We start from the raw sequence: 26,357 nt of genomic DNA, 5'->3' as shown, positions 1-26,357 counted from the left end.
GATCTTGTAACTTTAAATTCAGGTTTCTTTTGGGAACTTTACATAAATTTTTCCAGGTCTGGAAAAGTCATGAAGAATAATGGAAATCCCTACAGTGAACTGAAATGTTCAGAAAGTGTGAACTTTCTGTTGAGCTGCTTTCAGATGTTGAAATATATATCAGGCTACAGTTTGTCCTTTTAAAAATACATTTGTAATTTATATATATATATATATATATATATATATATATAGTAATATATATATATATATATATATATATATATATATATATACTATACCGCAGCTATCATAAACGTCTACAACATGGAAAACTCACTGGTCAAAATGTGCAGGAACCTTATAGTGCATAGAAGACTACACATTGATCTTTCATAATATATATATATATATATATATATATATATATATATATATTTTATTTATTTATTTATTGTCAATAAATTCTGAAACTTTAATCACTGATTGTCCTCTACACTTTAAAACAAATTAAAGATGTGTTGCACCAATAAGGTATTTGATGTGTATATACAGTGTATCACTGTGTAGTTAAAGTGACATTTTTGAAATAGATCATTATTGTGGTGAACTGTATCATGAACTGTAGCATTAGGCTACTATAAAGGGGGCTCGGGGTTGTTGTAGTTGTATTTATTTATTAATTTTTTATTCTGTTTCATAAATTATGCTGCCATATACTCTATTAATTGATATTTTAAACATATTTCCAGCAATTTGTAAGTGTTGTATCAGTGTTTTCTCTGTCTGTTTGATTCTAACACTCTCTGTAATGATAACAGTAGCGTGTTTCTGCTGCTGCTCTCAACTTCACTCAACCTCGTGTAAATGAAGCTGATTTCAGGATTTGTAAAGGATTTAATCCATGTCAAATCTGTTCTTCAGGTGTGTTTGGTGAATCAGTGTCAGTGATGGAGGGAGATTCTGTCACTTTAAAAACTAATATTACTGAAATACATGAAGGCGACAACATAATGTGGAAATATGGAGCTGAAAAGTCTAAAACTGCTAGAATGAGCAAAAAGAAGCAAAACATCTCATCTGATGTTCCTGATGGGAGATTCAGAGACAGACTGAAGCTGGACAATCAGACTGGATCTCTGACCATCACAGACATCACATCTGAACACGCTGGACTCTATGAACTAGATATAAGTGGAGCAAAAGAGACATTAAAAACATTCAATGTTTCTGTCTATGGTGAGAAGAGATAGTTTGTCGAAATATTTATATCATATTTTTTTTTAGTAGTATATTTTTTTTTTTTTTTATTTTTTGATGTGAGAGAAATTTTGTGTGCGTTAACACACTAAACACTCACTCAACACAAAATTAACTGATTCACTACATTTCACAATGTTGAAAATGAGACAGCTGTGTTCATATTCCTCTTATTCTCTCATGTTTTCAGCTCGTCTGTCTGTTCCTGTCATCAGCAGTAACTCTTCACAATGTTCTTCATCATCATCATCACAGCAGAATTGTTCATTGGTGTGTTCAGTGGTGAATGTGGGTCATGTGACTCTCTCCTGGTACAAAGGAAACAGTTTATTGTCCAGCATCAGTGTGTCTGATCTCAGCATCAGTCTCTCTCTACCTCTGGAGGTGGAATATCAGGATAAAAACAGATACAGCTGTGTGCTCAACAATCACATCAGCAACCAGACCACACATCTGGACATCACTCAACTCTGTCTCACATGTTCAGGTACAGCAGCGGTCATATATGTGTTTATTTACTGATCTGATCTCTGTTCTGTTGTCAATCAGACTGATGCATTCACTTACATTGATCACGGTCTCTCTTTTATTCTACTTCAGTTCCTTCAGTTTCTCTGATAGTAGTGTTGATCTCTGTTTCTGCTGCTGGATCTTTGTTGATTGTAGCTGCAGTCGGGATCTTCTGCATCTGCAAGAAACACAGAAAAACTGGCAAGTATTATTTTTCTCTTTATAAAAAAACAAGTAAAATAAGAAATAATTCTTTAATAATATGTTCTCAATATTTTAGCCAACGGATAGCCATATTTTGTAATTTAATTGAAAGTATTCTCATACTTTTCATTGTTATAATAAATGTCTATTTGTGTATAATGACATTGAGCATCGTTCTTTACTCATCTCATAAAAAAAAAAAAACTCATCAAAAAAAAAATGCTTTATGAATCTTACATGCGTAAAGATGTGGCTGGTGCTCTGAAATTCATATGAATGATAACTTTGTTGTGCTTGTTGAACTTAAGTGCTGATTAAATAAAAAGATTGTAAAAAACTTTGTTTTGTCAAACATCACATTTGTGTTTGATATACGTATAAATGAATGTGTGATTTGTGTGTCTCTCTAAATGTAATGATTAACACTCTTTTAGGATCTATTTGTGTGTGGAAAAAAAGTTATAGGCCTGATGGCTAATTTAAATTGTTAATGCCATTTTTTTAATCTTTAAGTGTTACTTTGGTGTTAAATTTGAAAGCAGAAATAATAACACTGATGCTGTGAAGAACCAGATCTAATAAGAGGTTTGTGGTTTTAATGCAGTTGAGACTTGTGAAGAAGAGATCACTTATGCCGAGACGACATTCTACAAAAGAAACGCACAGAAAACGGTAAGACAATTTATCGTTAATTTCTTGAGTATCTGTATAATTGGTAACACTTTACAATAAGGTTTCATATGTTAACATTAGTTAATGTATTGATTAACATGAACAAACAGTGGACAATTCATTTGTTACAGTATTTATTAAAAGTACAGTTGTTCACTGTTAGTTCACAGTACATTAACTAATGTTAAAAAACACAACTTTATGTTTTAATAATGCATTAGGAAATGTTTAATTTGATATTAAATAAGATTAAAAATGCTGTAAAAGTATTGTATTTAACTAATGTTGTTAAGCAATGTTAACTAATGAAACCTTACTGTAAACTATTTCCTTATAATTTCAGAAGAGAGTCTGATGTAGATCAGTGTGTATGTTTGATTTTGTCTGGCTAATATTTTAGTCCATTTCCACTAAAAAAAAAAAATAAATAAGTAAAAATAATCATGTTCTGGTAAATCACAGAAATTGTGACATGTTAAATTGAAAGTATGAGATGAAAAAATCTAATTATTAGAAAATCAATATACAACGTGTAAGTAATGAGATTTACAAGGTCAAATTCTAATTGAAAATGTTGAAATTATGACATACTAATTTTAATCATTATATCATTATATGACTCAAGCATGTTATAATTTGTAATTTTTAATCACATAATTTTGACTTTGTCACTTTTCTTTTTTTGTTATGATTTACTAGAGCATTATTATTATAGTTTTTTTTTCCCTTATAGTCACCATAACTACTTTCTGTTGGTCAGTGTATTGTCCCAGAAATAATTGTGGTAGTATTGTCATTTTAAGACCATTTTATGCAACTAAATATATAATGATAATATAACAGCATAATAATGCAAGTAGTGCGTGCATAATATTGCATGCACAAGATTCTGCAAAAGACAGTCAAACACATCCATCTAATGTATGTTTACATAGAAAAACAATAACAACAAAAATTAATATACAGCACAAGAAGAATTCAAAAATGCATTCTCTCTTTTGTGAAACTCCCTTTACACTAGCTGTGAGAGAGCACCATTTTGCATTGTTACATTCACATATGTACCAGAACTGTGAATTGCGGCTTTGAGTCGATTCAGATTTCCATCCTGGAATAATAAATGTAATATGTTTTTTTGTTTTTTGTTTTTTTGTAGTACCAAGTCTTTTATAAACACATGGTGCAGTTTTGTGATATATTATTATGCTATGAAAGCTCATTACTGCCTTAGGCCTGTCACAGTAATCCATATATTGAGTTATTGCACAATATATGTAAAATGTGGACAGGTGAAAAGAAGGCTTCATTTGAGGCCCTGTAGTGAACTGTACTCCTATTGTTGCTATTGTCATCAGTATTATTATTAGTAGTATTATTATATATTGTGTTATACATTTTTTTACAGAAAGCTGAAGAGGAGAGTCATGTGGAATATGCACCAATCAAAATCAGAAGATGATCAAACTTTAATGTTGTTCTAAGTACTAGACTATTGTCTGATCATTGGGAACCTCCTGCAACGACCTCAGACACTGTGATCTATGGATGAGCATTTTCACTGCAGCTTTTCATGTTTGCAAAACATAGATACAAACTATCCATCAAAAGGTGATAAAGTAAACTCTGCTGTGGTACTGATTATTTATATCTGTACAGAAATGTGCTTTGATCTTTGCATGAGAATGTGTCTGCTGCTGGATGCTTGCATTTGATGGCAGTTTGTTAGTGTGTGTCTAAGGTGTCAATAATACATCTGTGTGAGCGTGTGCCGTGCGAGTGTGTCTGAGGTGTCAATAGTGTCTGTTTGAGTGTGTATCTGTGTGTGTCTGAGGTGTCAACAATACGTCTGTGTGAGCGTGTGACGGTGAGAGTGTGTGTGTCTGAGGTGTCAATAGTGTGACGGTGTGAGTGTGTCTGAGGTGTCAGTCTGTTTTGTGTGTATGTGGTTTCAATGGTTTTTTATTTTATTCTAATGTGATAAGTTTGTCTTTGCAAGGAAAAAATACTAAAATCAGTAAAGGGGTCACGACATGGATTTATTTTTATCATTTTCAAATTTTGCTTGAGTTTTTTTCAACCCTCATTCTGAACCTTTCTCAGAAAAAGCCTGTTTTTATGGGGCGGGTCCTTTAAGGCTTCTCAGTAATCGGCCGCTGTTATTATTGGCTAACATCAAACAGTATCAACGCCCCCCGCTACTGCATGTTTTGAGTGTTTTGATAACATAATCAAAATAAAGCGGTAATTCCCAGACAAATCTTAATTAAATCATTCCGGTTAGTGATACAGCTGCAGTCAGATCTAGTACAGCTTCATCTTTCAACAAATGTTTCTTTGTGAACTCTCCCTGACACTGTGCCTCGATTACAAAACAAAACCCTCCGATCAATCCTCTGACACGATCCGGGTTGCCATTAAAAATAAACTATCCCCTTGTTTCTTACGCTTACGTCTTACGATTCTTCTAATAGCTTTACAAAGACGCAAACGAGCTGTTTAAACCAAACGCATCAAAGCGAATGTTCTTTTACTCAGTTTTCCTGATTGTCGACAGACTCGAGCGCGTGGACTGTGTCAGAAAGTGAATGCGCATCTCTATACTGTATCCAGTGTAGACAAGATGGCAGCAGTGACTGCAATTTCGGTTTGCTTTTGACGCGATGTGACACTCACATTCAGTGTGATAGCATTAGTCACTGAAGTCAAGTCAAGTCAAGTCAAGTCTGCTTTATGTGCAATTCTTCCACATGTACAGTACATACATACAGAGAATCGAAATTGCGTTACTCTCTTAATGCCGGTGGGCTGGGCCTAGGTTGAGGTCTTGCTCTTGGGGCGGTGTTTATTCAAATCTTTGTGCCCGGATGACATCACCTTTTCCCACTGTATCCAAATGAATGCCTTTGTGAGGGGTTTTGGTAGAGGTAAGTGAAATGTGGAAAAGTGTGGTGTGACATACTCAGAATTGGTGCTCTGCATTTGACCCATCCAAAGTGCACACACACAGCATTGAACAAGTGCACACCATAAACACACATCCGGAGCATTGGCAAGCTTTTTGTGCTGTGGCTAGGTATTTGTGCTGTGCAGTTCAGTTCCTAGCTCAGGGGCACCTCAGTCGTGGTATTGCGGCCTGAGACTCAAACCCACAACATTAAGGTTAGGAGTCAAACGCTCTAACCATAGGCCACGACTTCCGCTTGATTAGAGCTGATTAAATAAATGCTTTGTTACTAATGAGGAGGTTGTTTTAGCTATGAAACTTGCAGGATGTTTAAAATGGTACAGAGACCTCTATAAGACCAAAAGATCAAGGCAATTTTGATTTCTCATGTCATGACTCCTTTAGTGCTGATTTTTGACAAAAGGGTTTTGACAAAAACAGTGAAATTTCAGTGTGAACAAATCAAATATATATACTTTGTGTGCATGATGATCTCATACAGTGATCCGGCAGTACTACACTCTCAGAAAAAAAAATACAAAAGCTGTCATGTCCAGTTCCTTTTCAAAAAGTACACCTTTGTATCTTATTTACCCCTTAAAGGTGCATTTAAGTACCTAAATGGGCAAAAAGGTGATGCACCAGCTTACCTTTTTTTCTGAGTGTAGTTTCTGTAGTTTCAAATCATGCTAAGCAGAATACATCATCTAGAGTGTTTTTTTTTTTTTTTTTTTAATAAAGGTATATCCTGCTTTTTCTGCCAGTGTCGGTGGGTCAAATTTAATGAATAAATTCAATGTATAGCTTGGTACAATCTTATGATTTGTTCTTGATCGGTGGGTAAATCATTCCATTTGGTTTGCAACAGCTTTGTTGAGAAAAACTAACCAAGCAGTATACATAATATATAGCGTATATCTATCCGCCATTATATACTATATATATATATATATATATATATAGTAGTTTTTTTTTTTTTTTTTTCCCAATAGCATAAACAGGACTTATGTCCGTAGGTAAAACAAGGTGGTTGAAATTCTCAAGTGATTGATAATAACCATTACAAGATCAGATACCTTAAGTTTCCTATGACTAATTGTAAAGATCAGGACAAATGTTGACTGCTCAAGATATCTGCTCCAGGTCCAGCTGTGTAACACCACCTGAGGATCAGGGAACACAACATGAGTGATGGAGTTAAGGAGTTATTCAACGATACTCGTCTTTTTAATTTTAGTAGCAAAAATCGATATCAAATACGTGGTTAGTGCAGTGTCCTGGTAATGTAGTACCTGCTGAGTGTGCTCTGAGTGGGGGATGTTTACTGGTAAAAGAGCCCACATGACTGATATGATAAAGTCTCTGTTATATTCTGGTCTGTAGATATGTCTCAGTTCCCTCTTTTGTTCATTGTTTCCTGAGAGTGACTTTTCACCCGATTCATCGTCCGGTTGTTTGAGGTCACTTTAAATAGCAGCACACCTCTCAGCAACACACAGTAACACAGGACTGAAGCTTTTCATTAAAGTTAATAAATGATAAACACATCTGCGTTCATTTCGAAGAGAAATGACACAAAACGCTACCTAGCAGATGCCGCCGAGAGTTTATGAAAGTACACAAAACAGTCTTTCAGTCAAATAAAGAGCATCAAATGTGTCGAGGATTTCACGCTACATGATAATAAAACATTAATACACGTGTGCAGTGACACTAAATGACCCTCTCTGTTGTTTATAACACACCCGCAACAGCATCCGTTCCGATTCATCTGTATTTTTATGTGTGTGTGTGTGTGTGTGTGTGTGTGTGTGTGTGTGTGTGTTTGTTTGTTTGTTTTTGTGTGTTTGTGTGTGTGTTTGTGTGTTGGTCTGCATGTTTTTGTGTTTTTGATTTTTTTGTAAATCATGTGGTCTTTCCCCTGTGTCTGCATTGTAAACCTAAAACCGTTAGAGAAAAGCAGACTAAACACAAACACACACCTCAGAAAAGAAACGAAACTAATAAAGCGTTTGACCACTAGAAGACGAGAGTTACCATTTCTTCTTCTACGGTTGGCACATTTCCGCCACCAGCTGGTATGGAGTGCGGACCAGAACGTCTACAAGACCTAATACTTCAATTAGCTATACTAAGGTATTGAAACAATCAATGAACAATAAATACCTATATTTTGACTCCTTAAAATATTATTATTATTAGCATCATATTTGCAAAAACAGCATCCACATTGTGCACTTTTTATAAATTGCCTGATATATTAAAACACAAATATGCTTATGTATTAGAGCGCCATCCAGTGATATAACTAGGGTTTCAATTTCAAAGAATTCAGTTATTGATTGAATCAGGTGTTTTTAAATGATTTTAGCAAATGGCTGCAATATAACAAAGAGTGAAACATTTAAGGGGGTCTGAATACTTTCCATACTCAATGTATATATATAATATATATATATTATATATATATATATATATATATAGATATATATATATATATATATATATCACTGTACCACTATACATACATAAATATATATGTATATATACGCTAATAATGGCATTAACAGAATATTCCAATTTTGATACAAACTATGTTTTTTTCTTTTTTTTTTTTTTTTTTTTTTAAAGTGGTGATTAACAAAGGCCTTACCGTACTAAAGTTTGGAGAAAGGCCTTGAGGGACAAACTAAGCCTCTGTCCCAAATGGGACTTCATGAGACTTGCTCTTGTGGGACACATGTCCACGAGACCATACGGACCATATTTTTAAAACATCGTTATCTCCACCAGTAATGACACTCGTGCAAGGTCAGCAATGACATAAATCCAAGTGAAAGAAATGAAGGACATTTAACAAAGGAAGGGCACATAAAAGTGGACTGTAATGCAGCCTCAGAGGAAAATCATGAGAGCTTAGGGTTCCGTTTGGAACAAAGAACTTCATTCACACATAAGATGCTCATTTGTCTCCAACCTACTGGGTGTAAACTTTGTAACCAGCAGAAATTGTCACTGAATGAATCAGTGAGCAAATATTGTGTTATTCATTACATCATTTACTGCACTTGAGTAACATTATATTAGATCATATTAGACATATATTAGATATTAGATTATATTAGACCAGTGTATTAGACATCTCTACCAAATTATAAGATTACACGTTTTAAATGTAATTTACTAAACAATATTGATAATATTGTGGTTGTATTGAAAACTAAGGAAATAACTGCTAAAAAAAGATAATTTAATAATTGATTTTACATGAAAAATTCTTATTAAATCAATTAATGCAACCATGGTGAACAGAAGTTTCTTACTTGAAAGTTTTTCGATTTCTATTTTAATGGATTAGTTGTATGACTGTTCTAGGAGAGAAGTCAGACAGGAGGTTGATGACCTCCGGATCCTCGACCCGTCACACCTGGCTTTCAGTCTCTCGGCTCCTACCTCCATGGCTCCTCCCCCCGTCGGCTCACACCTCGGGCCGTCATTATGGCTGTGGCCTGGGTTCTGCTGGGGCTCCTCCTGCTCCAGGTACCTCCTGGCTCCTTCCTCCGTGGGTCTCTGTTGCTGGCCCCCTCCCAGGGGTCCGCTCTCCACCGGGAACCTCCTCCCAAGTTGCTCCCACCCACGCCTCCCTCTGTCTACGGTGCGAGGTCGCACCTTCCGGGAGGGGGTGTAATGTCACACCCCCTGGACTCATTATGTTGTGTTTTCCCCTCATGTGTTCCTATTCCCCATGTTCTCTGTGACCCAGTTTCTGTCTCCCATGGATTGTTGATTAGTTCCCAGGTGTGTCTCCTTAGCTCCCTTGTTAGCCTGTCTTTATAAGCAATGTCCTTTCAGTTCAGTTTTGTCAGATCTACAAGTCAGTATGTGTGTCTTCCTCCTGTTTTCCATGTTGGATTTACCCCTGTGTTGGATTAATAAAGACTCTCTCGATTATCCTCGACTCCGTGTTCCTTCCAGCAAAGTAGTGTGACAACTAGACAATGCCAACATGTTTAGTTGGTTATATCAGATTTTACTCAGATTTTGCTGCTTTATTAAATAACAGAAGTTTAAAAATGTGTGGCTTGCCATCAGTTTGAGCCAGCTGTACTCTTCATTTATCTGTAACTTTCATGTATTCACAGACTGCAAAATTGATGCAATTCCCAATTTTTTGAGGGGTGTAATGGAAAAGTACTGAAACTAGTAGTGTAACTAATTACTGTTGACAGGGGCGTTGTAGGGTTGGGGGGTGGGGGGGGGGGAGGGTCTGTTCTAGGAGAGAAGTCGGATAGGAGTTTTGTTGGAGAGGGAAGAGTGAATATGCTGTTCAGGGGGTCCAGAAACCATAGCGGTGCTCCAGACTGTTGGCTGGGAGTAATAAGTAATAATATTACTTTTGAAATTAGTAACTAGTAATGAGTAATATATTACATTTTTTTGAGTAACAAGCCCAATATTGATCATATGCTAATACAGGATGTTGAACTAGGAGGGTCGAAACGCAGTCAGGGGAGGATTCACACAACACTTTAACAGTTCTGCAGTTAGAGTCACACACTGAACCACTGAAGAAAATGTTTCACAAGTTTGTCTTGTTCTGTTTGTGCTGCTGGAGTCTGACTGGTAAGTTTATAAAATCATTGTGAAGGTTTTTTTTTTTTTTTTTTTTTTCTTATATTTTGGAGTAATAAAGCTATTATCATCTCGTTATGTACCAAAATTATTGTGAATTTTGTATGAATATAATACAAGATCTACTTATTCTGAATTCAGGTCACTGTTGGGATTAGAGTTGGGAAGTTTTCATTGACATTTCCAGATCTGGAAAAGTTCATAAAAATAAATAAATAAATAAAGGAAATCCCTGCAGTGTAAATGATCAGAAAGTCTGAACTTTTTAAAATATCTGTCTTTTTTTATTTTCTTTGCAGAACATTTTTAATAAAATATACATATTTAAAAATACTACTGCAGTTATCATGAACATCTACAAATGTCATAAAAATGTACTACTCAAAAAGTGCAAGTGATCTAATGATCTAAATCTCCCATTTATATATATCCAGAACAATTAACCAGTACCTTCAGTCTGCAATAATTATCATACAATAATGTCAAAAATTATTTAAACTTTAAACATGATTGTCCTCTACACTTTGAAGAGTTACGATGTTACATTACAGATTGTGGTTTTTCAGGAGCTTTAGGTACATATATACACACATGTACATTTATAACATGAGAACAGAAAGAACATTTAAATAAGTAAGACTAAGAGAGAGATAAAAACATAATACTAATATGATATACATCTGGTTCTGAAAAAATTATGTACAGATTTGTGCATTATGCATATACATGCGTTTAATCTGTTAAATAGCGCTGCTGCAACAGTCTCTCTATTATGGTAACAGCTGGTAGTTTACAACAGCTGTTTTGAAAGACCGCTGATATTTTACATTTCGTTTTTTGTTTCTGTTGTTCTCAACTTCACATGTGAATGAAGCTGATTTCAGGCTTTGTAAACCATCAGAAGCTTAATCTGTGTAAAATCTTTTTATATTCTCCAGGTGTGTTTGGTGATTTAGTGTCAGTGATGGAGGGAGATCCTGTCACTCTAAAACACTGATGTTGAAGTATGTGATGGTGATGGACATACTGTGGAAATATGTAGCTGGAAAGTCTCCTGTAGCTAAAATGAAGAAAAGAAAGCAAATTGTCTCCACATTTAATGACCTTGTAGCTGAAAAAAACGGAGAAATTGGAAATTTCTCTACATATGATGTTCTGACCATCATGAACATCACATATGAACACGCTGGACTCTATCAACTAGAGATAAGTGGAGCGAAACTGACATCGAAAACATTCAACGTTTCTGTCTATGGTGAGCAAAGATCATTTGTTGAAATGCTCATATATTCTATTTACATAGTCAAATATTTATGTATTTTCTTTTTTGAGATGACAGACACATTCAGTGACTGTTAACACACTAAACACTCATTTAACACAAAAGTGTATTACACAGATTTACTACAATTCACAACGCTGAAAATAAGCTGATTGTTTTGTTCATATTCCTCTTATTCTCTCATGTTTCTCAGTTTGTCTGCCTGTTCCTGTCATCAGCAGTAACTCTTCACAGTGTTCTTCAACTTCATCATCATCATCATCATCACAGCAGAATTGTTCATTGGGTGTGTTCGGTGGTGAATGTGGGTCATGTGACTCTCTCCTGGTACAAAGGAAACAGTTTATTGTCCAGCATCAGTGTGTCTGATCTCAGCAGCAGTCTCTCTCTACCTCTGGAGGTGGAATATCAGGATAAAAACAGATACAGCTGTGTGATCAACAATTCATTCACTAACCAGACCACACATCTGGACATCACAGGACTTTGTCAGACATGTTCAGGTATTACGGTGCCGTTATGTGTTTATTCACTGAGCTGAAGTCTGTCTTCTGTTGTAGATCAGACTGATTCAGTCACTTACATTAATGTCTCTCTTTTACTCTACTTCATATCCTCCAGATTCAGTGTCTCTGATAGTGCTGGTTTATGCTGCTACTGGATCTCTGTTGATTGTAGCATCAGTCATGATCTTCTGCACCTGCAGGAAACACAGAAAAACGGATAAAGAAGGCAAGTATTATCTTCTACTTTCAAAAAAAATTAGAAATAATTCTTCAAAAATATGTTCTAAGTATTTTGCCAACTGATAGCCCTATTTTATCATTTAATTAAAATTATTCTCATACCCAGGTGAAAAACAAGTGCACTTCCATAAATTTTGCATACTAATTTTGTACTTAATATATTAAAAGTGATTATTAAGTACTTCTTAAGATAAACTTCAGATCATCTAAGTGTACTCAACTGTGCTATTTTTGGACACCGTGGATATGAACTTAAATGCACTTTTAACATACTATCTCTGTATTTATAAAATGTATTTAGTCGCCACTTGTAGTACACTTGAACCATCTTTCATACGCTAGTACAAGTGGTGACTAAATACATTTTTAAAAATCATTAATGTGTGATTTATGTGTCTCTCTAAATGTAATAATAAAAATTATTTTAGTAACTATTAGTGTGTGGAAAAAGTTAGGCCTAATGGCTATAATTAAATCTGTTATTGCCATTTTAGAACCTTCTAAAATCTGTTACTTTGGTGTTAGTTTTTGGTGTTATATTTGTAAGACATAGTCTGTGAAGAACAGAGTTTAGTGGTTTTAATGCATCTGTCTTTGTTAAAACAGTTGAGACTTGTGAAGTAGAGATCACTTATGCCGAGACGACATTCTACAAAAGAAGCGCACAGAAAACAGTAAGACAATTTATTGTTAATATGTTGAGTGTAATTGGTAACACTTTACAGTAGGGGGTTATTTGTGAACATTAGTTAATTTTTTAACCAACATGAACAAACAATGAACGATACATTTACAACATTATTTATTAATCTTTGTTAATGTAGGTAATATAAAAAGTTTAGTTGTTCGGTGTTAGTTCATGTTAGTTCACAGTGCATTACCTAATGTTAACAAACACAACTTTTGATTCTAATAATGCATTAATAAATGCTGAAATAATAATAACTAAGTTTAATAAATGCTATAACAGTATTGTTCCTGTTAACTAAAGTAGTTTACTCATGTTAACTAATGTTAACATTTCCACTACATAAAAAAACATTCTCTGTTAAATCATAATTATGACAAAATTAGAAATTATGACATACTAAAACGAAATTATGATATTAAAAATTTTAAATTATAACTTAAAAAGTTCAAATTATCACTTAAATGTCAAAAGTTATTTCATACTAATTTTGACTTGTGTGTTTCATAATCTCTTTACATAATGTGTGACAAGTCGATATATTGATTATTGTGACAGGCCTAATGGCAGAAATGGGCTTTCATAGTATAATGATCTATCACAACTGCACCATGTGTTTATAAAAGTCTTGTTATTATTGTCATTAATATAAATATTATTATATCTTGTATTATGCATTTTTTACAGAAAGCTGAAGAGGAGAGTCATGTTGTATATGCACCAATCACAATCAGAAGATGATCAAACTTCAATGTTGTTCTAAGTTCAAATACACATATTGTCTGAACATTTTCACCGGGAAATTCCTGCAACAACCTCAGACACTGTGATCTATGGATGAGCATTTTCACTCAGCATTTTCATGTTTGCAAAACATAGATGCAAACTATCCATCAAAAGGTGATAAAGTAAACTCTGCTGTGGTACTGATTATTTATATCTGTACAGAAATGTGGTTTGATCTGTGCATGAGAATGTGTCTGCTGCTGGATGCTTGCATTTGATGTCAGTTTGTTAGTGTGTGTCTAAGGTGTCAATAATACATCTGTGTGAGCGTGTGCCGTGCGAGTGTGTCTGAGGTGTCAATAGTGTCTGTTTGAGTGTGTATCTGTGTGTGTCTAAGGTGTCAATAGTGTGACGGTGTGTGTGTGTCTGAGGTGTCAGTCTGTTTTGTCAGTGTCTTATCAGCATGTCGTTGCAAGGATTTTTCATTTATGCTCACATGAAACCTTTAACTTCTGCTCTATAGGGAAGCCACTTTACTTCAATTAGTGCTGATTTTGGACAAAAGGGTCTCAAATCAAGTGATATTAGTATGAAAAAATTTAATATGATATACTTTGTGCACTTGATGATCTTATAACGTGATCCTGCAGTATGACTCTCTTAGAAAAAGATACACAAGTATCTTTTCAAAAGGTACACCTTTGTATGTTATTTACCCCTTAAGGGTGCATATTAGTACCTAAACGGGCAAAAAAAGGTAACACAGAAGTGAGAACTTGAACCTTTTTTTCTAAGTGTAGTTTTAATTCTTTCTAAGCAGAACTATTCTTGATTCATTTTTTAATAATGGTTAAACCCTGTTTTTTTTTTTCTGCCATTCATTTATAGAATAAAATCAATGCATGATTTACATTTTATGATTTGTGTTTGATGGTGGTTAATCATTTATTTTGTTTTGCATCAGCTTTGATAAGAAGGCTTTTTTTTCAATAGCATAACAGAACTCTACTCTATAGGTAAAACAATGGTTGAAATTTAGAGTGTCTGATTAAGACCATAATCAGATAGAAAATCTCACCTTAAGTTTCCAATGATAATTGGAAAGTTTAGACAATTGTTGAGTTTTTATGATATGTTGTCTGGTTATGATGTTTGATATTTTTAGTGTTTGTTAAGGCAACTTTTAAATTAGGGGAAAAAAAATTAGTGTTGGGTTGAGGGGTTTTATCCAACTAATGGTACAAACCACTTGTTTTTTTAATCTTAGTAGAATAAGTGGTTTGTGAAATTTTTCTGGTAATGTTAGTACAGCTAGTGTGCTCTGAGTGGGTGGATGTTTTCTGGTCAAAAGAGCCCACATGACTGATATGATAAAGTCTCTGCCTGTGTCCCAATGTGCATACTATCCACCCTATCTGCCCTAAATGATATTGAAAATTACTAATATCACATAGAATTTAGGATAGGTATTATGCACACTGGGACGCAGGTTCTATCATATTCCTGGTCTGTAGAAAGAAGTCTGGTAGTCACTTTAAATAACAGCACAACTCTCCTCAGCAACACACGGGAACACTGGATGAGGAATCATTTGTGTCTGAAACAAGGGACTGAAACGTTTTGCTGTAAGCCGACACACCGATAAATACATCTGTGTTTCATTACTAAGAAAAATGACACAAAGACGCTACTTAGCCGATGCCGTCGAGTTTATAACATTACACATCAAATAAAGAGCATCAAATGTGTCGAGGATTTCATGCTACATGATAATAAAACATTAATACACATGTGCAGTGACAGTAAATGACCCTCTCTGTTGTTTATAATACACCCGCAACCAGGGGCGCTGCACAAGATCCCGGGCCCTATGCATAGGCAGTCCTGATGGGCTCCCATGAAAATATCCAGGTAAAATAAAGTATATTCCAGACTTTTCAAGGGTCCTCTCTTCCTTTGGGGCCCCTGGTAATCAGTACTGGTTTTACCCCCAGTCCAACACCCCTGCCCGCAACACGGAATACTAGCGCTGCATCAGTTGCGATTCGTCTGTTAGGAGATTTGTTTGTTTTGTGCGTGGGTCTTCAAAGTTGTTTCTCTTTATATAAATGACATCCTGCATCAAATGTATGTGTCTCCACCTAATGTTCTGTCTGTATTTTCAAACATAACCGGCCTACTTATATAGAAACTCATAGAAAGTAGATAAACACACCCTCAAATCGAAAACTAAAACAGCATTTGCCCACTAGAGGACGAGAGTCGTTTTTTTCTTCTTCTTCTAGAGTTTATTGGTTTATACGGCTGGCAAACAACGAGCTGGAGCTTTTACCTCCACCAACTGGTATGAAGTGTGGATCAGACCGTCTAATAAATCAATAATAGCACTTATCTTTGACTCCCTTCACAGGAAATATTTTAAATCACAACGGCTTTTCAGCTTGCCCTAAGTTTTAGATCAAATACTTTATTTATTATTATATTAGTATTATCAACAACATCATCATTATTTTATTTAATACATCATAATACAGAACATGTGCACACCACAAAACAGTATGCTTACTGTATTAGTGACTATCTAGGAATTCACATTCAAATAACTCTGTTACATGCCCATGGTATTTTGGGGGCCTGAAAAAGCAAGCTATTGATAATGGGTTTCAAAGTGCAAGCTTTTGCAAAACAATACCTTCAAATTTCATATTTTAGTTTAAAGCAGCCTATAGTAACGCTTTTTAGAAAGCTATTTTGGTATATTCGTTTTTGGTGATAATTTTGTTTTTGTATTTTTTATGATATTCAAGGCATCCTTTGTTATGTGACAAAACATCTTATAAAAATGTGAAGTAACATAACAGCAACATGTCCAATAATCTACCTACAACTACTTAGGCTGGATGACAGGATAACTTTTAAGTCATTTTTCTCAGTTCTGCACTCTGCGTAGTTACTGCCTTTTTGCTTTGTAGGGCAGAGTAGCAGTGACTCTTTTTTTTAAAACTGTTGCATCAGCTGTGTCATAACAGCAGGAAACTTAGCTGCAGTCTAATCATACGTGCACAAGATGTTTGTCCATCTTTCAGATCGCACCATGTTTCCGAGGAAATCAAACCACAGCAGGTTTCAGTTTGACTCAGAAGCTGAGCTGTTAGTGTCACTATTCAGTAAGATGGGAGATGATTTTTATTTTATCACTGGCTATACACAGCTAAACAATTGTAAACCATTTTAAAAAATACATAATTGTTATTTTGCCAATAATTTAGGAAGATTTACACACTGAACTCTTTATCATTTACATGCTTAACACAGTCTGACAATTACTTCTCAAAAAAGCATAAGTGTTAAATAAAATTAAAAAATTAAAAATGAAAAGAACATTTCAATCTCAGTAAGTGTCAGAAGGACATTTACAGTATATGTAAGTATCTGTCATACACAGCATGTGTGTGTGGGTTAGGAGGGTCAAACTCTGTTGTGGGAGGGTTCACACCAGTTTGAGGGTTTTCAGCGGTTGGGCTTTTTAGATCAGACACTCAATGGAAAATGTTTCACATGCTCGTTTTGTTCTGTTTGTGCTGGAGACAGCTGCTAGGTAAGTTATAAAACCAATTTTAGGTATTAATTAAAAACTACTGTTTCTGTTCAAATTAGGGATTTGCATCTGCTTTTCTTCTCAGATCAATCAAATCAACCTGGGATTTACTTTAGACCCAGGCCTCCTTTCAGCAAACCTGTCTCAATGTTTGTCATGTACATTCATGAAATGATTCAAAACAATTAGAAAATTTAAACTTCTTGTTTTACAAAATCTGAAATGTTTATTTTCACACACACATTAAAGGTAAAAAAAAAAATCAAGCTCATCTGTTCACTTATTTTAAGTGATATTTGATCTTTTGTGTCACCACTGCTGTTCTTCAGTTCACATTTAAAGTTTAGAAACTGAATTCAGGGTTTTTGAACCATCAAGAATCAAAGGCTTGTCATGTTCTTTAGGTGTGTTTGGTGATGAAACAAATGAAATACTGTCAGTGATGGAGGGAGATTCTGTCACTCTAAACACTGATCTTACTGAAATACATGAAGATGAGGATATATTTTGGAATTATAGAGAAGAAAAGTCTTTTATAGCTAAAATCGACCGAGAGGATCAAATTTCTTCCATATATGATGATGTTCCTGATGGGAGATTCAGAGACAGACTGAAGCTGGACAATCAAACTGGATCTCTGACCATCACAAACATGAGAACAGAACATGCCGAAGTTTAAAAATTAAAGATAATGTTTCTGTCTATGGTAAGTAGAGATCATTTGCCCACTCACATATTTTATTTTATTTTCCTGGAACTATTAATAGTGTAAAAAACACCAAATATTCATGCAATAAAACAAAAAATTGAGTTTATTATCTGATGTTCTGCAGCTCATCTGCCTGTTCCAGTCATCAGCAGTAACTCTTCACAATGTTCACATTTTCCAGCTCCTCTGCTAACTCCTTACATTATCAGAGATTCGTCACAAAACCATGTGACTCTCTCCTGGTACAAAGGAAACAGTTTATTGTCCAGCATCAGTGTGTCTGATCTCAGCATCAGTCTCTCTCTACCTCTGGAGGTGGAATATCAGGATAAAAACAGCTACAGCTGTGTGCTCAACAATCCCATCAGCAACCAGACCACACATCTGGACATCACTCAACTCTGTCACACATGTTCAGGTACTGCAGTAGTGATATATGTGTGTTTATTCATTGAGCTGATCTCTGTTCTGTTACAAAACAGATGCATTCCCTTCTTTTTATCATTCCAGCACCTGTCTCTCTGATAGCGCTTATCTCTGCTGGATCTTTGTTGATTTTAGTTGCAGCTGGGATCTTCTGCATTTGCAGGAAATATAGAAAAACTGATCAAGAAGGCAAGCATTAACTCCTGCTTTTAGGGAAAACACTGAAATAGTTTAAGTGATTTGTGGGTTTGACAATTTATTTGGATTACGTGCATTAAATTCACAATTAAAGACAAAGATGTAATAAAATTTCAGTCTTGTTTTTAATGCATGGTTTTTATTTTTATTTGTTATAGTTCTCAAAGCTGATGATGCAACAGTTCAGAATCATGATGAAGAGATCATTTACTCTAATCCGACATTCTACAAAAGAAGTCCACAAACAATGGTGAGTTATTGAGCTTTAAATGATGATCTGATATGCACATAATCCTAGATGAAAATAAAATGAGTCTGCTAACCATATAATTTTGCATAGTTAGGTTAGGAAAATAAATAGACTTTTAAAATGGAAGAGGAAACACATCTGATGTCTTTTGTTGTTGATGTCAATAGTTTGTGTGACAGTCAAGCTGTATGGTATTTGGGGCAATTTCATTGATGCAATCTAATAATAACAATATTTGCCATTGTGTTCATTTTAGCCTGGGAAATCACACTTTTGCTGTTGTTTAAGAACTATGCATTAACAATGAATGGTTCATTTTGTGTGCAATTAGAAATTTAATTTTCCCTTTGTATCTTGTGTGCTGTTTTTATTTTTATTTTTAAAGAGGGCTACAGAGGAGAATCATGTGGAGTATGCATCTGTCTGCATAAGACGATGAAACATTCCTGAGAACAAGTCCCTTTCACTAGACGTTTGGATTCAGTATGTGATCTCTGATCTTTGGAAGTTACAGACATTTTTGGGGGATTGTTGAGGATCCACTCTGATGTGTGGGGGCCTGAAATCATCTATTCTGGAACAAAAATCTAAACATTAACATACATGGTATTATGATATAAAAACTACATTCCCACTGAGTTTGAGAGTCCGAGTGAAACCTGTTATAGTCTTACTCATGTTATTATACATGTGCATAAGTACCTATTATTGAACATTTGTGGTTGCTGTGCATTTGAGAGCATGTTAGAGGAAGAGCGTGTGATTTTTTCCATTCCTGGCTGCTATTCTGAAACTCATTGTTTACCACAATGTGCATGATCATCATGATTTAACTGATAAGTTGTTCTCTCAAATCAAGCAGTGCTTAACTGTGAAACCTTACTGTGTGAAATGTGCAAATGTCATGTATTTATTTTTTGTAAGTGAGAAATTTAATATTTAAGTGCATATTATTGCTTACCTCACCTTATAGGCTACTTAGTTTTTGAACCTTTGGGTGGTTTCCAAGGCGTCAATAGCCAGAAAGTCTATCAGGAATGTCATTACAATAGGCTAGATGAATCAAAATTTCATTTTCATTTTTGATCACAAGGTAGTGATGTATATGTCAATGCATTTGTAAAATATAGGCATTTTATGACAAAATTCTAAATGGCCGATGGCCACATATGGAAAAATTGAGTATTGTTCAACTCGGCATGTTGTGCTGAATATAAACAGAGCAGTCTTGTGATTTTTTTTCCAAACTGTTCAGGAGATGTAAGCAAAAATAGCCATTTTCCATATCTCCTTTCATATCTGTTTTATTATTATTTGATGTATAAATTTTTTTATTTTTTATTTTTTTGAAACTTAAACATGATGTTTAACATGAGAATGAACGTCAGAAGCTTGAATGTGATGCGTAACACACAAGAATTAACCTAATTGGTTCTTGCATGTCAAGCAAGCATGCTTGAGCTTCCCATATCTCATGTGTCTGTTGATTATGAATGTAAATAAAAGCCTAAATTCAATCTGTTCATCACATAAAGTGATGGAGTTTGCTCAGAAAATTTGAACTGTACAATTCACATGGATTAGTTTTACAATTTCTTTATACACTTTAAGTATCAAAGTGATACTTAAAGTGTTCAAGGATTGAAAGAAAGGATTGAAGTTCAAGGATTGAAAGAATCTGTATTGTTGTTATATTGTTGTTTATAATTAAACAACTATTGAACAATAATGCAAACAGTATAGGATACAGGATAATAATTGTGCAAAAATACAAGAAAATTGTAAACATAAACAGAACAACTTGTAATTTATACAAAATAAAACTAACTTACAAAAAAAGAAAGAAAAAAGCTACATTTTGAAGCAGTACATACAAATATATGGAAGCTGCACACAGTTTCATGCACACAATCACAAAACATGTTAACACACATGACACTAAAATAACACAAACATTATTTTAAAAACAAAGAATGTTTCCACATATGGTACATCAAAATTACAATTATTTTTAGTGCACTGTAAATGATACTGTATATTCCTCGGTGTAATTAAAGACCAGTTGTTTGATTTTGTAGGAAGGATATGGGGCACTCTTTGTACAAGCAAGTTTTCTATGCCAATTCCCTATATATTGGCATTGTCCATCCTAAAGTAATACAATGTGATTGAATGCAGTTTCTGACGCTTTGAGATTAGAATAATCACAACATATTCAGGATGAATATAAAACGGCTGAAAATAATAAAATAGCATCATGTGACTTTGTGAGTGAAACATCTAATTTTCCAGTTAAATGGGTCATGACATGATAGATCAAATTTGCCTTCATCTTTTGACATATAGCAGGTCTTTGTACCATTAAAACTTCCTGCAAGTTTCATAGCTTGCATTCTCCACCTCATTATAAACAATGCATTTAATTAAGCTCCTCATTTTGATATTGCAGGATCTGTGATGTTACACAGGTAAGTTCATTTGCATATGACCGCCTCCAGAGCAAGACACTGACACATCACACCATAGGCCCCGCCCACTGGCATTCAGTTACTTAACAGCTGACATTTGCCTACACTGGAAGTGTTGCGTCAAAAACTAATAGAAGCCATTATAATTAGTGCCACTGCCTACACTTGACAAATTATGATAGAGAATTCAGTTTCTGACATACTCCACAACAGACAAATGAAGAGTGAAAGAACTCTGGCTTTGATGCCTCCAGTTTATACAGCTTGTTTGCAGCTCTCTACAGACTTCAGAAGTATCCCAGCTTCGAAACAAGCGGGTGGTTTATTTTAAATGTGTCCCAGATTGTGTCAGAAGATTATGTTTGTTCAGAGAATTTGACAGCAGATTGATTTGTAACGCTTTGTCTGTAAATGATCATTTTATATCAATAATATTTTCAAAACACTTATTCACATAAAATAGCAAGCGACCATTTGATACTGTTTTCTATGCAATTAAAAAAAAAAGAGATCCTTTTAGACAGAAGGTCAGAATTAGGGTTGAAAATCTGCTTTTTGGTGCAAAAATACTTTATTAAAATAAGTTAACCTGAAGGAACATAAAAAAATAAAAAAAATAAAAAACATGTAACGATCCCCATTAAAAATCCAGTTATCTTCCCTAAACAGCTTGCACATTTAAATATTTTGTAATGATAAACACATGCACAGAAAACACAAAAGCAGAAATTCTCACCAGTTACTCCTGCAACCACCAGAGCAACACCGACACATACTCCCCCTATACCGAATACATACACAACCCAATCTGGAACGAAAAACATTATTATAAGTCATTATTACTAGAGATCGACTTCTCACCAGTTACTCCTGCAACCTTTTAGATATCTAAAAAAAATGTCCACCTTTTCACCTTCATCAGTTACATAATACTAAGTGAAACAGAAATGGCGCCATCTAGTGTGTTTGTTGCCTGCAAAAGGCATTACAGTGCTAGTGGGTAAACTAACTGATATTATGCATAATGATAATAGCTTTTAACATGTGAACAGCATGCATTTAGTGTGACATACATACACTGAATTATATTCTAAACTTTTTACAAGGGAAATTGTCTGAATGGCTGAATTATACTCACTCGTGACATTCTCACTTTGCCTCTTTTTACTGATAATGTTAATGTGCTGACGGCGGATGCTGCTGCTGTTGGTGATGATCTCAAGATGATAAACTCCAGAGTCTGTGTTTGTGATGTTCATGATGGTCAGAGATCCAGTCTGATGATCCAGCTTCAGTCTGTCTCTGAATCTCTCAGTACCTTCATTACACTGAACATCTGTACAGATCTTACTGAGATAATCACTGATTTGAGTGATGTGAGTGTCATTAAAATACCATTTAATCTTTTATTATTGGCTTGTTTTGCCATTTGTGTTTAGAGAGACCAAATCTCCATCCATTACAAACACTGACAACAAATGACTACATGTGCCCACAGTATAAACAATATGAAAGTGTCATTGTTATCCAAAGGGAACTGTAAGTGCAGGAACAAAAAGTAATCTAAATCCATATTTAATATTGTCAGAGTCAGAAATATATAAAACAAACTACATAATGTGGTGTAATATCTCATTTCTATTCCCTACCACTAGATGGCAGAAATGTAGTACTTCGATTTTAGACCAACATTACGTCATGTTCCTATTCAAATTGTTGGAGGAAATAGCAGAGCAAGTGAGCTCTTGGAAGCAGGTCAGTTCATAGCTGCAAGTAAATGGTGAGGTTTGTTAGAGAATAAAAAGTTTAGTTTTTTTTTTTTTTTTTTTTTTTTTATGAGGTCCTACAAGTCACCAAGCTGTAAACAATGCAGAGAAAAATGGTGCAAAAAAATAAAATAATAATAACTGGGATAATAATGTATATATTACATATTAAATAACATCAAACAAAATAAATGCTTTACATTCTGGTTGGGGATATTTTTCATTTCTCGAGCAATTCTTCTGTCAAATTCCTCAACTTCACTAAAAGAAAAGATAAATGCTGTTGTCAGAAATGTTGTGTAACACAAAAATCCAACAATTTTTGTACAATCAAAAATTGAAAACATACCATGAGTGATAAGTGGGGCCCTGGAGGAATCTCTTCAACCTCCTGCCAAAACAAACCTTGCAGCTCGCAAAGGCCATGAATGATGGCCTGTACAAATTATTCAAATAAAACATGCACACAGTGCAGAACATAAACATGCTTATGTTCAAACATGTTTTGGCTTACCCCTGGGAGGAGGAGACATCCACAAATGAATGGTTGGCAGAGCCGTGACAGTGGAGGGAGGCACATGAATGGTGGGCAGAGCTGTGGCAGATGTTGTGGTGGCTTTAGTGTGAGGGGTTGGTGGTTGGTGTTTTCGTTTGCAGAGTCCTAAATGTTTTATAAAATCAGGTTTTCTTAAAATTGTTGATTTGCTGTAAAAGCATTGATAATGTGGTTGACTTCTGCAGAGGTGTCCACATTTGTGTATTGTAAATTCTGAAAAACAGCAGTATAAGATTGCACTTTAAGTTTGTCTTACAATTTTTCACTATATGCAGAGGTGTCCACATTTGTGTATTGTAAATTCTGAAAAACAGCAGTATAAGATTCTGCAGACTCATTTGCACTTTTGCCAACCGTGTTGGTTGGAAAACTGAGGCATCACAAAATGGACAGTGGAAATGACTGAAGCATTTGTGCAGCATTAGTTTTGGCAGAGACCCTGTATTTTCGTTATTGTAATATACAAATGGAAAAATTGTATTATATATTATACATTTTACACTTTAACAGATTTTCAATATTTCAACCCAATTTTTATTTATGTTACAAAAACATTGTATTATAAGTGTCCCAGAATGGTACAATAAAGATTTATTTTGTTAGAAAAAAATTAAGTGTCCCAACAGTACAATAAGCTGTAAGAGCAAGCTGTAAATATTATAAATATATTTATGCCATAAAACCTGGTAATGTTAAAAATGTATATCCTGAATGCACTGTAAGTTTAATAACCTTACTCACGTGTCCGATGTTGCTACTTGCTAGCAGTTTTATAATGTTGGAAATTATTACTGTACACACGCTACAAAACAAATGTTCATCCAAACAGCAGGTGGCACTGTCTGAAAAAAACGATAGTTCTGGAAGTGCTGTTCTGAGAGTGCAGGTCTGAGTGTGTAGTTGGGCCTCCGGGCCTGCAGCTTCACCCTACTCAGAAAGGGCGAAAGAGTATGGCCTCAAGGGAATAAACAGTGATATCAGTTGTTTAGATAATAGCTGTAAATCGAAACTAAAATGCGATTCATCGCACAGCCCTAAAAAGACAACATTACACAACACAACAGTAAAGCAAAAATAAATTAAGGATTGTCGAGTGTTAGTGGTCAGACTTTTTTCACGAGAAGTAAATAACTGCGGTCAACTGCGGTTTGAAAAATACATGATCAAGCCATCCGCACTTTTTTGGGGGGGCAGATGGCGCATCTAATCGGTGCAGGAAGCGGTCAAAATGGACCCAAAGACGCTGTCATAACGGCGTTTAAAAACATTACTGCATACAATTTAATTTAACCCTAAAAAATACCATAAAGCGACATCAAAATATCAATTTTTTGCTATACAGCTTCCTCTGCAATCCTTTCTCTGGGTGCAGAGAAAGCATTTGACAGAACTGAATGGAGCTTTTTGTGGTCTGTTCTAGAGCATTTTGGGTTTGGCTTCTTTTCCCTAAAAGCAGTCATTTATTTTGAATGCTCAGCCAGAGTGCTCACTGGTTCTTATATCTCCCCCTCCTTTTATATTGGCTTATCAATAGAGCCTTAGGCCCAAGCGATCAGACAGTGTCCCACAATAGTTCCAAGAAGTTGTATGAATACGTCCCATAAAATTTCACTTTATGCTGATGATGACGTTTTGTTGTATATATCAAACATTACCAGCTCGGTTAAAGAATGCTTAAAATTATTTGATACATTTGGTAAATTGTCTGGTTATAAGATTAATTGGAACAAATCCATACTCATGCCCTTTAATTTAGCTGCTAAATCAGAGATTCAGGCCTTATCCATTCCTGTCAATGATGAGTTTAATTATCTTGGAATCAGAGTTTTTCCTTCATTATCTCGCATTTCCAAGAGGAATTATCAATCTCTTTTGGATAAGATTAAGAGCGATCATCTGTGTTGGTCTCCACTCTGTTTGGCTCTTCATGGAAGGATAGCCACTGTTAAGATGAATACTTCCGAGGCCTACAATTCGCCTTAAATCTATGCACAGGTTAATACCTCATAAAACTGAGGGTTTCTGGGAAAGAGAACTTAACACTGTGATTGATTGGGACAATGTCTGGGGAAATAGTTTTGCTATCTCTAAAAACCCAGCTCACCAAATGATTCATTATAAGTTAATCTATAAGGCATATGCCACATGAAAAGAAAGCCTGACCCATTCTGTCACCTGTGTAATAGCTCAAGTCAAGGTACATATATACATATGTTCTGGGACTGTTCTCGAACTGCGTTGCTCTGGTCCTTGGTAGAGGACTTATTGTCAGATCTTCTGAAGACTCAGATCCAAAAGGACCCACTGCTTTTTCTTTTGCTGGATGATTTGTTGCTGTCGTTGTCTGTTAATCAAAAAAGGATTCTGTTTGCTGCACTGACCGCTGCGAAAAAAGTTATCTTAAAATTGTGGTTGGATCCATCTACACCAATTAGACTGATGTGGGTGTCATACTCGCTGGACATTGCCCTTTTGGAGTGTACCACAGCCAAAATACATTGGTGCCACCAGAAAGACAATACAATTTTGGTTGGACTTTATTGATACATTATCAGATCTATTGAAATCCTGAAATGTACTTGTTATCCCGCTAATACTCTTTTGTAATATTGAATTGTAACCCCCCAGGGTTTATAATTTTTTGTATTTTTTTTATGTATATGGGCAGATCTCGGGCTCTGCTGTAAAAAGTTATAAATCAAAAATCTTTGCTAAATAAATAAAAGAAAAAAGAAAATCAATA

At 34.9% G+C, this 26,357-nt stretch overlaps 2 long non-coding RNA genes across 4 annotated transcripts; both read right to left on the bottom strand.

The window, feature by feature from the left end:
- Window positions 1–1,486: 1,486 nt before the first annotated feature.
- LOC122141428 lies at window positions 1,487–14,764 on the bottom strand. Its single transcript, XR_006157812.1, has 3 exons — window positions 14,722–14,764; window positions 1,807–1,927; window positions 1,487–1,547 (listed from the first exon to the last, which is right to left on the bottom strand). It is a non-coding gene; the product is annotated as an uncharacterized LOC122141428 (long non-coding RNA).
- Window positions 14,765–20,492: 5,728 nt separating this feature from the next.
- Window positions 20,493–23,879, bottom strand: LOC109069946. 3 transcript variants are annotated; one of them, XR_006157806.1, is made up of 4 exons: window positions 23,408–23,879; window positions 22,431–23,319; window positions 22,029–22,100; window positions 20,493–20,951 (listed from the first exon to the last, which is right to left on the bottom strand). It is a non-coding gene; the product is annotated as an uncharacterized LOC109069946 (long non-coding RNA). The 3 variants fall into 3 exon arrangements; XR_006157805.1 differs by having other exon boundaries at window positions 20,493–22,100; window positions 23,408–23,494; window positions 23,573–23,879; XR_006157804.1 differs by having other exon boundaries at window positions 20,493–22,100.
- Between the last annotated feature and the right edge of the window lie 2,478 nt (window positions 23,880–26,357).

The sequence above is a fragment of the Cyprinus carpio genome, chromosome B22 (assembly GCF_018340385.1).
Source record: "Cyprinus carpio isolate SPL01 chromosome B22, ASM1834038v1, whole genome shotgun sequence".
Classification (NCBI taxonomy): domain Eukaryota; kingdom Metazoa; phylum Chordata; class Actinopteri; order Cypriniformes; family Cyprinidae; genus Cyprinus; species Cyprinus carpio.
This window is presented reverse-complemented; position numbering and strand designations above follow the sequence as displayed.